The sequence below is a fragment of the Myodes glareolus genome, chromosome 17 (genome assembly GCF_982192425.1).
Source record: "Myodes glareolus chromosome 17, mMyoGla1.1, whole genome shotgun sequence".
Lineage (NCBI taxonomy): Eukaryota > Metazoa > Chordata > Mammalia > Rodentia > Cricetidae > Myodes > Myodes glareolus.
In genome coordinates this window covers 55,822,068-55,835,181 of record NC_142042.1, presented here as the reverse complement: position 1 = coordinate 55,835,181, position 13,114 = coordinate 55,822,068, and positions in this window count along the sequence as shown.

Here is a 13,114-nt window from a genome sequence, read left to right as displayed (position 1 = left end):
GTCTCCATACTGTTTAAAAGTCCAACTTCAAAGTTTCTTCTGAGACTTGTGAAATTACTTTTAATTATAATCTCATGTAAATTCAAAGTAAAAAAGATTACATACTTCCAACATACAACGACACAGACTATACATTACCATTCCAAAAGGGAATAAAAGGAGCATAGTGAGGAAATACTGGACCAAAGCAAGACTGAAAACCAGCAGAGCAAACTCCAAACTCTGCATCTTCATGTCTGCTGTCAGAGGTCTCTTCAGATCTCCAATTCCTTTCAGTTTTGTTGACCACAACATGCTTCTTTTTCTTGGGCTGGTTCCACTCCCTGATAGCAGTTCTCCACGGCAGGTATACTATGAAATATTTCTTTATAGTGTGTGAATATATATCACTGTGATTGGTTTAATGAAGAAGCTGATTGTCCAATAGCTGGACAGGATCAGGTTAGGTGGGAGAACCAGACTAAGGACACTGGAAAGATGAAGGGCAGAGTGAGAGGAGTTGCCTGCCAGACACAGAGAGGAAACAGGAAGTGCAAGATGAAAGAGAGGTAATGACACCTGGTAGAATGTAGATTAACATAAATGAGTTAATGTAAAATGTAAGAGTTAGCTAGTAACAAGTCTGAGCTATTGACTGAGTATTTACAATTACTATTAAGTCTTCATGTGGTTATTTGGGAATTGGCAGGTGGGGGGGGGAAGTCCACCTACAGTATCCCATGGCTCTGGTATCTCCAACATCTTGGAATTTCCAAGGTGATTCAGACTTCACCATCACAACTTTACTCAGTGGTATCTCCAGGCATCTATGCAGAGACATCTCCGACATACACCTGGCCTCAGCTGCTTTCCTCAGCCATGGAGGGAGATTTCACAATCCCTTCTTTGTATCCTTGACTCTAAAGTTGGAACCATGTGATCAAAACTCTCAAGTTCTGCCACTTTATGGTCCTGGAACCTGGCCCCTTCCTTCAATGGCACGTGCACCAGCTTTCTGTTATTGTTGGTTCCTTCACGCCTTAAGTTTTCCTTTAATTCCTTTTCACAAGTTGGGAGCTCATCTGGGTGGGGTCTTGCCCCAGGTCACCATGCTCTATTCCATACATCGGGCCTTTCTTTTTCTCTTCTTGAGCTTCGGACTTAGCTCCATCACACTTCCTGGTGCTCCTTTTCTCCTCAAACTGCACATTTTGTTTCCCTTTGTTTCTCTTGCTCCTTTTTATTGCAGATCCATGTAAGAGTGACCACTAGTAACCGTGAACACAGTCAGTACTAGGCTGTCATGAAATTTCCTGTCAGGACATTATTCCCAAACTCTTCATTTTAGCCTCAGGTAAATTTTTAGGAAAGGCAAAAAGCAGCCACATCCTTTGCTAAAATATCACAAGCACAGTCTCTAGTTCATTTAATAATATTCTTCCCCTCTGGAACTTCTTGAACTGGGCTGTCATAATTTACAATGCTCTCAACATCGCTGTTTTCCATGCTCCTTCTGGGATGTCCTCTTTAGCACCAATTAAAGCATTCGGCTGCTTCTTTAGCCCAAAGGTCCAATGTCTTACACATTCCTCTAAGCAGGATGCTCAGGTCTGTCACAACAATACGCCACTCCCTGCTACCAACTTCTACCTTAGTTACTGCTCCATTGCTGCGAAGAGACAAGATGACCACTGCAACTCTTAAAAGAGAAAGAATTTAATTGGTGACTTGCTTGCAGTTTCAGAAGATTAGTCCATTATTATCATGGCAGGAAGTGTGGTAGCAGGCAGGCATGGTCCCAAAGAAGTAGCTGAGAGCTACATCCTGATCCAAAGGGAGAGAGAGGGAGCAGAAGAGGGAGAGAGGTTGAAACTGGGCCTGGCATGGGCTTTTGAATTCTCAAAGTCCACCCCCCCTCCACCCCTGTGACACAGAAAGACCAGACCTCCTAGTCCTTCTAATGCTTTCAAGTAGGGTCATTCACTCCCTGACCCTACTTGAATTCAAATATATGAGTCTTTGAGGGTGGTCATTCTAATTCATACCACCACGGACAGGATCTCTCTGGGGGTGGGTCAAGTTTATGGCCACCAGTTTGTTTGGCTGTAAAGACAACTGCTCTCATGGGAAAGCTAAGGCAGCTGAACATTTGACTTCTTCTGGGCAGAAAAGAAGTAAAAGACAAGAACTAGGGACCAGTGTACTCACGCCTCTCGCCATGACCATCGGCCCCAGTACTGCACCATCTCAATCCATTAAGGAGACTCTTTCCCCTCTCTTCCTTCCCGTTCTCCTTTCCTTCTCTTCCTGGCTCCCCATGTTGCCCGTGGCAACACCAATAGGTTTATACTACCTAAGACTTCTACTGACCAGTACCCTTGCTACCCCAGTTCTGCTAGCCTGCTGGAGTGCTTAAGCTTCAGGTTGAGCCTTCTTGGATGGAGATGCCCTAAGAGATTACTAAAGCATCCCTAGCACTGATAGATTTGAACTTTGAATAAGCGGTTGGAATATGTGGGACTGCAGAAGGTAGAGCCTAGCCAGAGGAGGTATGTTACTGAGGAACACACCTTTGAAGGGCATGGCTTGGTCCTACCTCCTCCCACCTTAACTCTCTGCTTCATGGCTGTTGTGGGGTGAGCAGCTTCCCCTCCACTCTTCTGCCTCACCACAGCCCCAGATGCATGGTACCCCCGTGACGATGGATGGACTCCTCTGAAAATACAGCTTCCTGGGAACTAAAGCAAACCCTTTCTTTCTTACGTTATCCTTTCCAGACATTTGGTGTCAGTGACTGACACAGCCTTATTCTCTGGGAAAATTTTTTTTCAGCTTCTTTTTTCTAATTCCAAGCCTTCCGGCCCTTTCTATATAATCACGCCAAATTCTCTCCTGACCACAACTGTTTTGCAATATTGATGGCTCAGTTGCTGCTTCAGTGACCACAAGATGGCCAGGGTTGCATGTATCACAGGTCCTTTGGGAGATGCAGTGCTTGCTAGCTGGCTCCAGCCCCCCTCACACACAGCCTCATGCATCGCTTTCTTACTTTCCCAAGGAGAAAGCTCCAAATACTGATGGCATTAGGGGCTTGTCCTGACCAGTCACAGCCTCTGCCACCATTAGAATCTGAGTAGAAGGGGCTTGTCCAATACCCCTGAGGGCTTAGGTGGCCTCTTTCCCAGCCTGGCCTTCTGTCTCCTGGGACAGTTCAATCTGTGTGTTCCATACTGACTGCAGAATCCCTCCATTGGAGGTGACTGCCCAGAGCTTCCTCACTGCTCCTATTCCATCCTTCTAGGACTTAAGGGGTAGGTCCAATGCCTTTGGGACGTGATGCCTACTGCTGAGGATATGATTTGATAAGTAAGAAGCCCTAGTTTCAGTCTCCAGCTCTGAACAGTAAAGTTATGCCTTGTTAGATAATAGAATTTTTTTTGCATCTTCTCTGTAAGAACCACATACCCCAGTTCCTGCAAGCATTCCTCATATGACTTGTTTTTGAGCTATTTTAGCACCCTGACCATTCTCCCTGGAATGTGGTCCCATTTGCCTATGTTCCTTTTAAGATATAGTCCAGAAGAGGAAGCTGTTCTCTAGATGTGGGCTAAGAAGTTCCCAGCCAAGTGTGGGGAGGCTGCTCCCAGATTTCCAATTAAAGTCGTTCATTCCTCATATTTTATTCTAAGCAGGGGCTACAGCCCCTGGTGATGTAACTGGTTAGCAAACTGCCATCAGCAAAGTTTCTGCTTCAGAGTATGCATCTTGCTAAAACTAAGTCACCCAAAGACAAACTAGGATAAACCTACACACACACACACACACACACACACACACACACACACACACACACAGAGAGAGAGAGAGAGAGAGAGAGAGAGAGAGAGAGAGAGAGAGACTTGACCTAGCAAGGGAAGATACCCTAGAGGAACTGAGAAGTGTTGCTAGATAAGACAGAGGGACTGTGCACTTTTTTACAGTGTGTGTGTGTGTGTGTGTGTGTGTGTGTGTGTGTGTGTGTGTGTTTGAGGTAAGGTCTCATGTCTCCTAGGCTGCTTCAAATTCAAACTCACTCACTATGTAGCAGAGTGTGCTGGTTAGTTTTATGTCAACTTGACACAAGCTAAAGTCATCTGAGAGGAGGGAACCTTAATTAAGAAATTGCCTCCATAAGACTGGGCTGTAGGCAAGCCTGTAGGGCATTTTCTTCATCAGTGATTGTTGGGGAAGTGTCCAGCCCATTGTGAGTGGTGCTATCCCTGGGCTCGTGGTCCTGAGTTCTATAAGTAAGCAGGCTGAGCAAGTCATTAGGAGCAAGCAAGTAAGCAGCATTCTTCCAGGGCCTCTGTATCAACTCCCACCTCCAGGTTCCTACCCTTGAGTTCCTGTCCTGACTTCCTTCCATAAGGGAATACAATGTGGAAGGGTAAGCTCAATAAAACCTTTCTTCCCCAACCTGCTCTTTGGCCGTGGTGTTTCATCACAGCAATATTAACCCTGTTGAAGACACAGAGGATGGTCTTGAACCTTTGATCCTCCTGCCCCTACCTTTCCCGTGCCAGAGAACAGGTATGTGCCACTAAACTTGGCTTATATGGGATTGAATCTAGCGTTTTGTGTATGTTAGGCTACCAACAGAGCAGCGTCTTCAGCCCCAAGGTTCTGTTTCTCCTCCAGGACAAGGAGAGGGGCACAGGGGAGCATGGATCAGTCCTATATTTTGCTTCTAGATGTAGGGTCCAGGAGGCAGGGAAGGGCAGGGTGCTGCCATGAAGTGTCTGTAGTAGTAGAAGGGTTTGACAGAGTAGATCAAGGTCCATTTCCACTGATTGGAAATGGAAGGCATTTATTTCACATCTATCCCAAGTCCTCTGGAGAAACAAGGTACCTGTTAGACTTGGGATTCTTCTATGAATATCTCTTTCCCACCCTGATGAACTTGATTCCATTTTTTTTTTTTTGCTTCAGCCTGGTTTTCTTTGAGTCCCTTGATCAGCCGTTGATGGAAGTTTATCCTTTTGGAATTTAGAGACTTGGTGTATTTGCCAGGGTGAGCATCTCCCTATCTTGTCTCCACAAAGGGACTTCAGAAGCACCCATATTCATACCACCTCAATGCACGCCCTCTCCTCCTATGGCTGTCACTCTCCTTCAGACCTGCCCATGGCCTGTGACCCCAGTACCTCATATCCGAGCTCCATAGGCACCCACCCACTCTCTGACGGGTCCCTCTGGCCAATCAGACTCCCCCACCCACACTCACTCTCTTGTTTGTACCACTGGCCCTTGATCACCTGTTCCTGTCTGAGAGCCACAGGAACAGGTACAGGGATCTGCAGCTTCTCCCACTCAGTTATGCACGTCAGGTCACTGTGCACCTTCTTCAACCATGGCCTCTCCCTCATCCCATGCCCAGTTGGTTAGAACAGCTTGGCAGACATTCAAGATGCCTTTCCAGCCTGGTTTTCCTTTCTCTTTCGGGTCTTTTTTTTTTATTTAGGGGTGCTGGGTTAGTGCAAAAACCCATGAATGCATCTCCCCATCTTCAGTCTCCTTGGCCCCTATTCCATCTCGCTCTCTACCTATATGAATAAGATCACTTATTAGCATCTGTGAGCTCTGAGTGACTATATAGCATGCAGGCTTTCACCTGGCAGGAAAGCCTATTTTTCCCAACCTTGTTTTCTCTCTACTATACTTTCTCCACCCCTCGGAGAGTCACCGGTGCTCCCTGAACTGACTACCCTCTTTCCATGCCTTTGTGTAGGTGTCTTCACGACCTGGGATGCCCGGAGAATTAAGGCCAAGGATATGGTGCTCACTCACTGATCACACATAGTGAGTTAGGCCCTCTGCTGATGAACTCACAGTCTTGTTGGACCAGTTCTGTAAAACAGGCGCCATTGTTATCACCATTTCTTTCCAGATCAAGAAGATGGGCTTGGAACTTCCATTGTATTTGTGCTGGGTACTTTTTATGTCACCTCGATACAAGTTATCAGAGAGAATGGAACTTGAGAAAATGATATCATGAGATCGGGCTGTAAGCAAGCCTGTATGGAATTTTCTTAATTAGTTATCCACGAAAGGGGCTGTCCATTGTGGGTTGGAGGTCCTGTGTTCTATAAGGAAGTTGTGAGCAAGCCACAAGGAGCAAGCCAGTAAGCAGTGCTCCTCCATGGCCTTTGATTCCAAGTTCCTACCTTGTTTGAGTTCCCTTATTGACTTCCTTTAATGATGAACAGATATGGAAGTGTAAGCCAAATAAAATCTTTGTCCCTACTTGCTAAGGTCATGGTGTTTCATCATATAGAAACCTTAAGCAAGACTCAAGTCACTGTGGAGGCTAAGGCACAGGATTGCTTGGACCCAGGAGTTAGTCCTGCTGAGTTCTGTTGACTTGAAGCAGAAGAGGAATTAACTCAGTCAGATTGGGATGTGGCATGTCTGGATGGTGGACTAGAAAAGCCCCGTCCACTGTAGGCAGCTCCATTCCCTTGACAGTTGGTCCTGAGCTGCATAAGAAAGCTAGCTAAGCATGAGTCTGTGAATGAGCCAGCAAATAGAGCTCCTCCAGGGTTTCTGTTTCGAGTTCTTGCCCTGACTTCCCTCAAAGAAGAACTGTGATCCAGAAATGTAAACCAAATACATTATTTTCTCTAAGTTGCTTTTGGTCATGGTATTCCATGGCAATGGAGAGGAAATGAGAATGACTCAAAGCCAGCTTGGCCAACATAGAAAGACTTGAAAGAAGGAATAAGGGGAGGGGAGAAAGGGAGGGAGGGAGGGAGGGAGGGAGGTGCAGAGGAAGGAATTGGGTTTCTGAAGGGTTTAAGATCTATTCAAGATGGCATGCTGTTGACTGAGAGAACTGGACTGTGAACCCAGGGTTTGCATGAGATGCCTTCTTATGTCTCTCCTCTTATGCTTACAATACGCTGTCAACTCTAAAAGTCAGCGGCCACTTTCCTTTCTATTCCAACCGTCCTCATAACATTTTCATAAAAAGTTACCCCCTTCTCTTTGTATCTATAACTTGCACATCATTGTGTTATATCCATCTTCCCTCTGCTGCACGAGACAGGACGGTGCCAAATCCTTTATCTTAACAGGCTCCCTGCGAGGCAGCCTTGTGTGGTCACTGCCCACCAGCCCAGGCTGTGACCAACTGAACAGGAAAGGACAGCGAATCCCAAGGGCTGCTCCACAGACTTGGGATGTAGATGCGCTGTGTGAGCCTCTGTTAGTTGAGAAAGCCAGGAGGGTAGTGTACGCCTGGGAGTGCTCTACTCAGTCTCCCTCTCATCACCTGCTTTGAGGAACGTGGTGGGCTGACAGCCTTCAACTGTGGCCTCTATCTCCGCCACGTTTTTTTGCATTTCCCATTTGCGCCAAGTTAGTACACATCGGGATGCACTACAACCTGATGACCCCTGACCTGTGTGTGGTTCATCTAGCGGACAAACTTCGCTGGATGCTCTCTGCTGGTGCTGCTGAAGAACTGAACTACCCCAGTCCATGGTCCTTCCTTCTTTTCTTCTGCACTGGGGACACTCAGCACCAAGGCTGGACTCTTGACCACTCCTGCCTGCCTTTATCTTCCATAAACCCTGCCCCAAGTTCATTTCCAGACCATCTCATACCGTATAAGCATCCTAGAGGAGATAAAGTGAGCTAAGAAGCCATCTGTATATACCTGACTCAGCTCGGTACTGGAACATAACAAGTGCCCAGTAAATGCTTGCTGAATGAATGAAGTTGTGAATGCATGCTTGTGCAATGCCTGAGGGCATGGCATCTCCCACGTCATTGCTGTTTCTTCCTGCCTTCTTCTATACCAACTTCCAGATCAAGATTTCTGGTACTTGACTTTGTGCTTTTGGCTCCCCAACACACCCATAGGTAAGGTCACAAAAGATTTGCCGTGCCCACCTGTACTACGTGACAGTACGGTACTACTCCTGTATTACAGCTACAGGACCATTCCCAAGTTGGGCAAGGTCCTGGAGATTTAAACACACAAAGACACACAAACAGAGACATGAGTCATCCTTGAAGCAGGAATGCCCCACGAGTGCTCACTTTATTGTGTTCAGGGGCAGCTTATATAGGGATAGCCACGCCCCAGCCAAACCCACCAGAAATCAATCCCCTGCCATCAGGAACTCCCGAGGGTCTCGAGCTCAGAGCAGCTGCAGGCTGTCTCAGAGCAGAGGAAAATAAGTTGTTTACAAGAAATTCAGGATCTGGGGGTTTGCTGCTCCCAACAAAGATTTTTTTTAATAATCAAAAGGAGATGTGGAGTGTGGTTCACTTAGTAGAGTACTTTCCTGGTGCACACCAGGCCCTGGATGTGATTCCCAACATCACATATATGATGTGCACACTTGTCATTGCCGTCACTAGGGAGGTAGAAGTAGGTGGATCAGAAGTTCAAGGCCATGCTGAGCTACACAGGGAGCACAAAAGCAACCTGAACCACTTGAGACCCTCTCTCAGGCAAACAAAAGGATCCCAAGAAAACACAATGCCCTTTGAAATATTGGCCATGCGGTATTAATAATGCAGGGTATGGTCTCTGCAATTGCATTATGATAAACTCCAAATAGAATGGTTATTTTTGACCCCTGGTACTGGAAATGCATTTGAAAATAGTTTCAGAAAACTGGAGCTCGACCAGAATGAAGGTGACTCCATTCCTTCTGGCCCAGCATTCTTCCCTTTGGAGGTCCATGTGGTGGTTTGAATGATATCTGTCCCTAATAATGTGTGGCATTTGAAAACTTGGTCTCAGTTCGTGGCATTGTTAGTGTAGACTTGGAAGGTATGGCTTTGCTGGAGGAAGTATGTCATGAAGGGCAGGTTCTGAGGTTTCAGAAGCAACACACCATTCCCGCTTTGTTTTGCCTGCTTCCTTTTTGTAGTTCAAGTCGTGAGTCCTCAACTCTCAGCTTCCAGCTTCAGCCACGATGCCTGCCTGCAGTCGTACTTCCCTGCCATGAAGATGGTGGACTCTTATCTCTCTGGAACTGTAAGCCTCAAATAAACCCTCCCTTAGATAAGTTGCCTTGGTCGTGGTATTCCATCAAAGCAGCAAGTGTCTGAGACAGTAGGTGAACAGGACACGCGTATCTGTGCGTATCCGCTCGTTTCCTTCGTGGTTCACCCCCCAGACCATTCTGCACCCTTCAGAGTGTCCCCTGTGATTGGTCCTTAGCTCAAGATTGAATGTCTTCATGGTTACCCACTTCTGATGGTGCCCCCAGCACTGCCACCATGCTCCACGCCAAGGAAAAGGAATGTGTTACTTTTCATTCTGCTGTAATGAAAATAACGTAAGGAAGGGATCATTCAGGCTCAGGGTTTGAACCCTCAAATAATCCATCAAATAGAACAAGTCATGGTAATAGGAGCCAGAGGCATCTGGCCACATTGCATCTGAGTCAGGAAACAAAGTTCAGCTCCCTCTCTGCTCCTCCGTTAGTCCAGAACCACAGCCTGTGGATTGGTGGCACCTACATTCAGGGTGATTCCCCTCAGGGACACTATCAGAGATGCATCTTCTAGGTGATTCTAACTCCTCACATTGACGGTGCAGACTAACCATCGTTGGGTTATTCCATGGCCATCTCTGAGGCTGGCAGCTCTTGAGCTGTGCAGTATCTAGCTCCACATGGTCCTCCCAGCACAGTCCTCGGGAAAATTCCCTTCTTTCCCAGCTGGAAACAACCCCAGAGACTTCCAGGGTGATAAGATGTATTCCACTTTCCCTGGCAAATTTCCTTGAAAATGACTCTCTGTGCAGTGTTCTTTGGCACAAACATCCAGAAAAGGCTTATAATAATCATCAATCTGAAGCCTTAAACACAGTCTTCAGTTCTGCAAATACCGTAATGACAGACTTGCCTTCTCGGTCCTCGGCATGCTTGTGGGCACCAGAGCTTGGAAACGTTCCGGACATGGAAGCAAGCATGAGTCTTATTTATGTCTGGGTTTCAGAAAGAAAATGAGAGCCTTGAAGACGAAATTACACAGCACTCTCATAGGGCAGAGAGAAGCATCTCCACGGAGGCATTTCTGGGAAGAGAACGCACCGTTGTGGGGCCCCCAGTGCCCAAGGCTGTGGGGTCCATGTGTGCAGGCAACACCAGTACGCATCTGAGTTCACCAGTGGTCTGAAGCAGAGGCAGGGTTGAGACCAGAGCAAACGTGCGGAGCCTCCTTGGATACACAGAGGTCTGCGGTTGAAAATGTTTGTGGCTGTGGGTGAAATTGGGTACCTCCTGGGTTCAAATGATGTCAAGAGGTTATCCTTGCAGGACCCATGTACAGCAGTCCTTAAGCTTCCTTGCAGACGCCACCCTCCCTCTCTCCCCTCCCGCAACTCCTCCAACTGCTTCTTTGAGCCCTGTCCAACCACCACTGAGGCTTTAGCCCAACTTGCTCTCAAGAAATCAAACAAGTAGAGCCTGGTGGTGCGCACCTTTAATCCCAGCACACAGAAGGCAGAAGCGGAACTCTGTGAGCTCAAGGTTACCCTGGTCTACCTAGTGGGACCCTGTCTAAGAAAGAAATTCTGACCCGTTTTGAGTCCATTTATGCCTTTATTTCAGAGTGCAAATGTGTCCTTGCAGAATTTAAGTAAAAAGTATAGTTTCTTTTTGGGCAGGGAAGGGGGTTCGGGGTGCAATTGGAAAGATGGATAAGAGCCTGACTGCTCTTCCAAAGGACCTGAGTTTGCTTCCCAGCACCCACAACAGTCTGCTCACAACACCAGCTCCAGGAGATCCAACACCCTCTTCTGCCTCTGAGGGAACTGCTCTCAATGCAAACACTTATGTACATAAATATCTATAATTCTATATATAGTTTTAAATTTTTATATTTTAAATGTTTCTTTAAAATTGAAATTTTTATTTTGTGTATATGAGTGTTTTGCTTGCATGTATGTCTGTGCACCAAGTAATGTCTGGTGCTCATGGAAGCCCGAAGAGGACACTGGATCCCTAGAACAAGAGTTATAGGTGGTTGGAACTGCCATGTAAGTACTGGAAATTGAACTTGGGTCCTCTGGAAGAGCAGCCAGTACTTTTAACAACTGAGCTAACTCTCTACTCCCTAAAGGGTTTTATATATATATATATATATATATATATATATATATATATATATATATATATATATGTATATGTATATATATATATATACATACACACACACATATATTTTGGGCATATTCACCCCGTTATCCACTCTTGTCTCCCTTCTGCTCCCAATGATTCCCTTCCTTTGTCTTTCCTCCTCCTCCATCTCTTCTTCCTCCTCCAGTTCTTCCTCTTTCACCCAGGACGGGGTCACCTTGGTCCACTCAGTCTCCATAACAAAATCATTGTCCTTCAGGATCTGTTGGGTATTGGATCCAGGATCCTCCTCAGATATCATGGTGCTCAGATCCTTTACATCAAACAGCATGGAGGGTTGGAGAGATAGCTCAGCGGTTTAAAGTGCTCGCTGTTCTTAGGAAGGCCAAGTTCTGCTGCCACATCAGGCAACTCACAGCCACCTGTAACTCCAGCTTCAGGGGGATTTGACCCCTCCACTCTCCATGGGTACCTGCATGCATATAGTCTCATACATGCACACACACAGGCACACACATATTAAAAATTAAAATCAATCTCTTTTTTTTAACCTCAGCATTGGGCTGGAGAGATGGCTCAGTGGTTGAGAGCTCTTATTACTCCAGAGGACCCAGGTTAGGTCCCCTTCACCCACACGCCCGCTACCAACTGTCTGTAACTCCAATTCCAGAGCATCCAGTGCCTTCTTCTGACCTCCTGGGCACTGCACACATATGACACAAATACTTATGTGCAATCCAAACAGTCATGCACATAAAATAAAAATAAATAAATGTAAAAAAGAGTCAGCATCATATTTATATATAATCTATGCATTCCATGCATAATTTAAATATTTTTAGATCGTTTCTAATATATTAAATCATGCAAATGTTGTGTAAATACTTGTTATGTATTGTTTAGGGAATCATGATAAGAGAAATGTTTGTATGTGTTCAGTATATATGAAAAATTTCTCCCAAATAATCTTGATTTGGAGTTGGTTAAATTACTGACTGGAACTTGCAGAATATAGGGGGCTAGTTAGACCACAGACTGGGTGTCTTCAACATCAAGCATTTATTCCCATACTTCCGAAGCCTGGGAAATGCAAGATCATTCCATCCGTTTCCCGGCTGGGACTCATTTCCAGGCTCACAGACAGCAGTCTTATCTCCATGTCCTCCGAGACAGAAGGGAGGAAGCCAGCTCTCGGTCTGCTGTTGCAAATCCCTCCACCCAGTGTGATACAGCCACACCATGTCCGTTTCAGGTACCCTTAGTCACCCCCTGCAAGGCCCCCATCTCCACATATGTCATATGGGGCTCAAGGTCCAATACGTTAGCAGTAAGTCTGGGGTCACAAAGAAAGACACCACCATTCCAGCTGAAGTGTCTGGACAAGGTACACTTTACTCTTTGTGTGCTGGGAAGAGCGAACACAGGACAGGCAGTGCCTTTGGTTTTTATTCTAACTCAGATGGTGGTGATGTCTCTTCTCCATTGTGTGGTGTCCCCACCTCACAGCCTTTACTTTAACTGGCTAGTCGGAAAAGAACTGTTGCCCAGAAAATGACGATGGATCACTGCTCTCTTGGTGGCACTGTCTAGTCAGCATGCCACCATCCGGATGATGCGCTTACGCCAGTCTCTCTCTTATCAACTGGCCAGGCCCTGGAGTGGGGAGAGCATGGGGGAGGAACAAGAAGAACCAGAGTGACACGTGTCCTCTCCTACTCAGCGGAAGTCAGAGCCCACCTAGGACAGACTGCAGCTGTCTCACCCAGCTGTGTGTGCTTGACGGCCTCACTCACATCACAGGTTTAAACACTCAGAAGCCAGTGGACAGCTCAGCATGCCCAGCCAGTGATGCAGACACGTCCGTCTAGGTAGAGGCCCAGATCATTTCCTAAGTAAGAACAGAAAGGGGCAAAAGGCCCAGGATTTGGCCAACATTGCCAGCAGGCCCACAGACAGCCACAGACAGCTCTCTAATCCTCTCTGCTCCTCCCTCT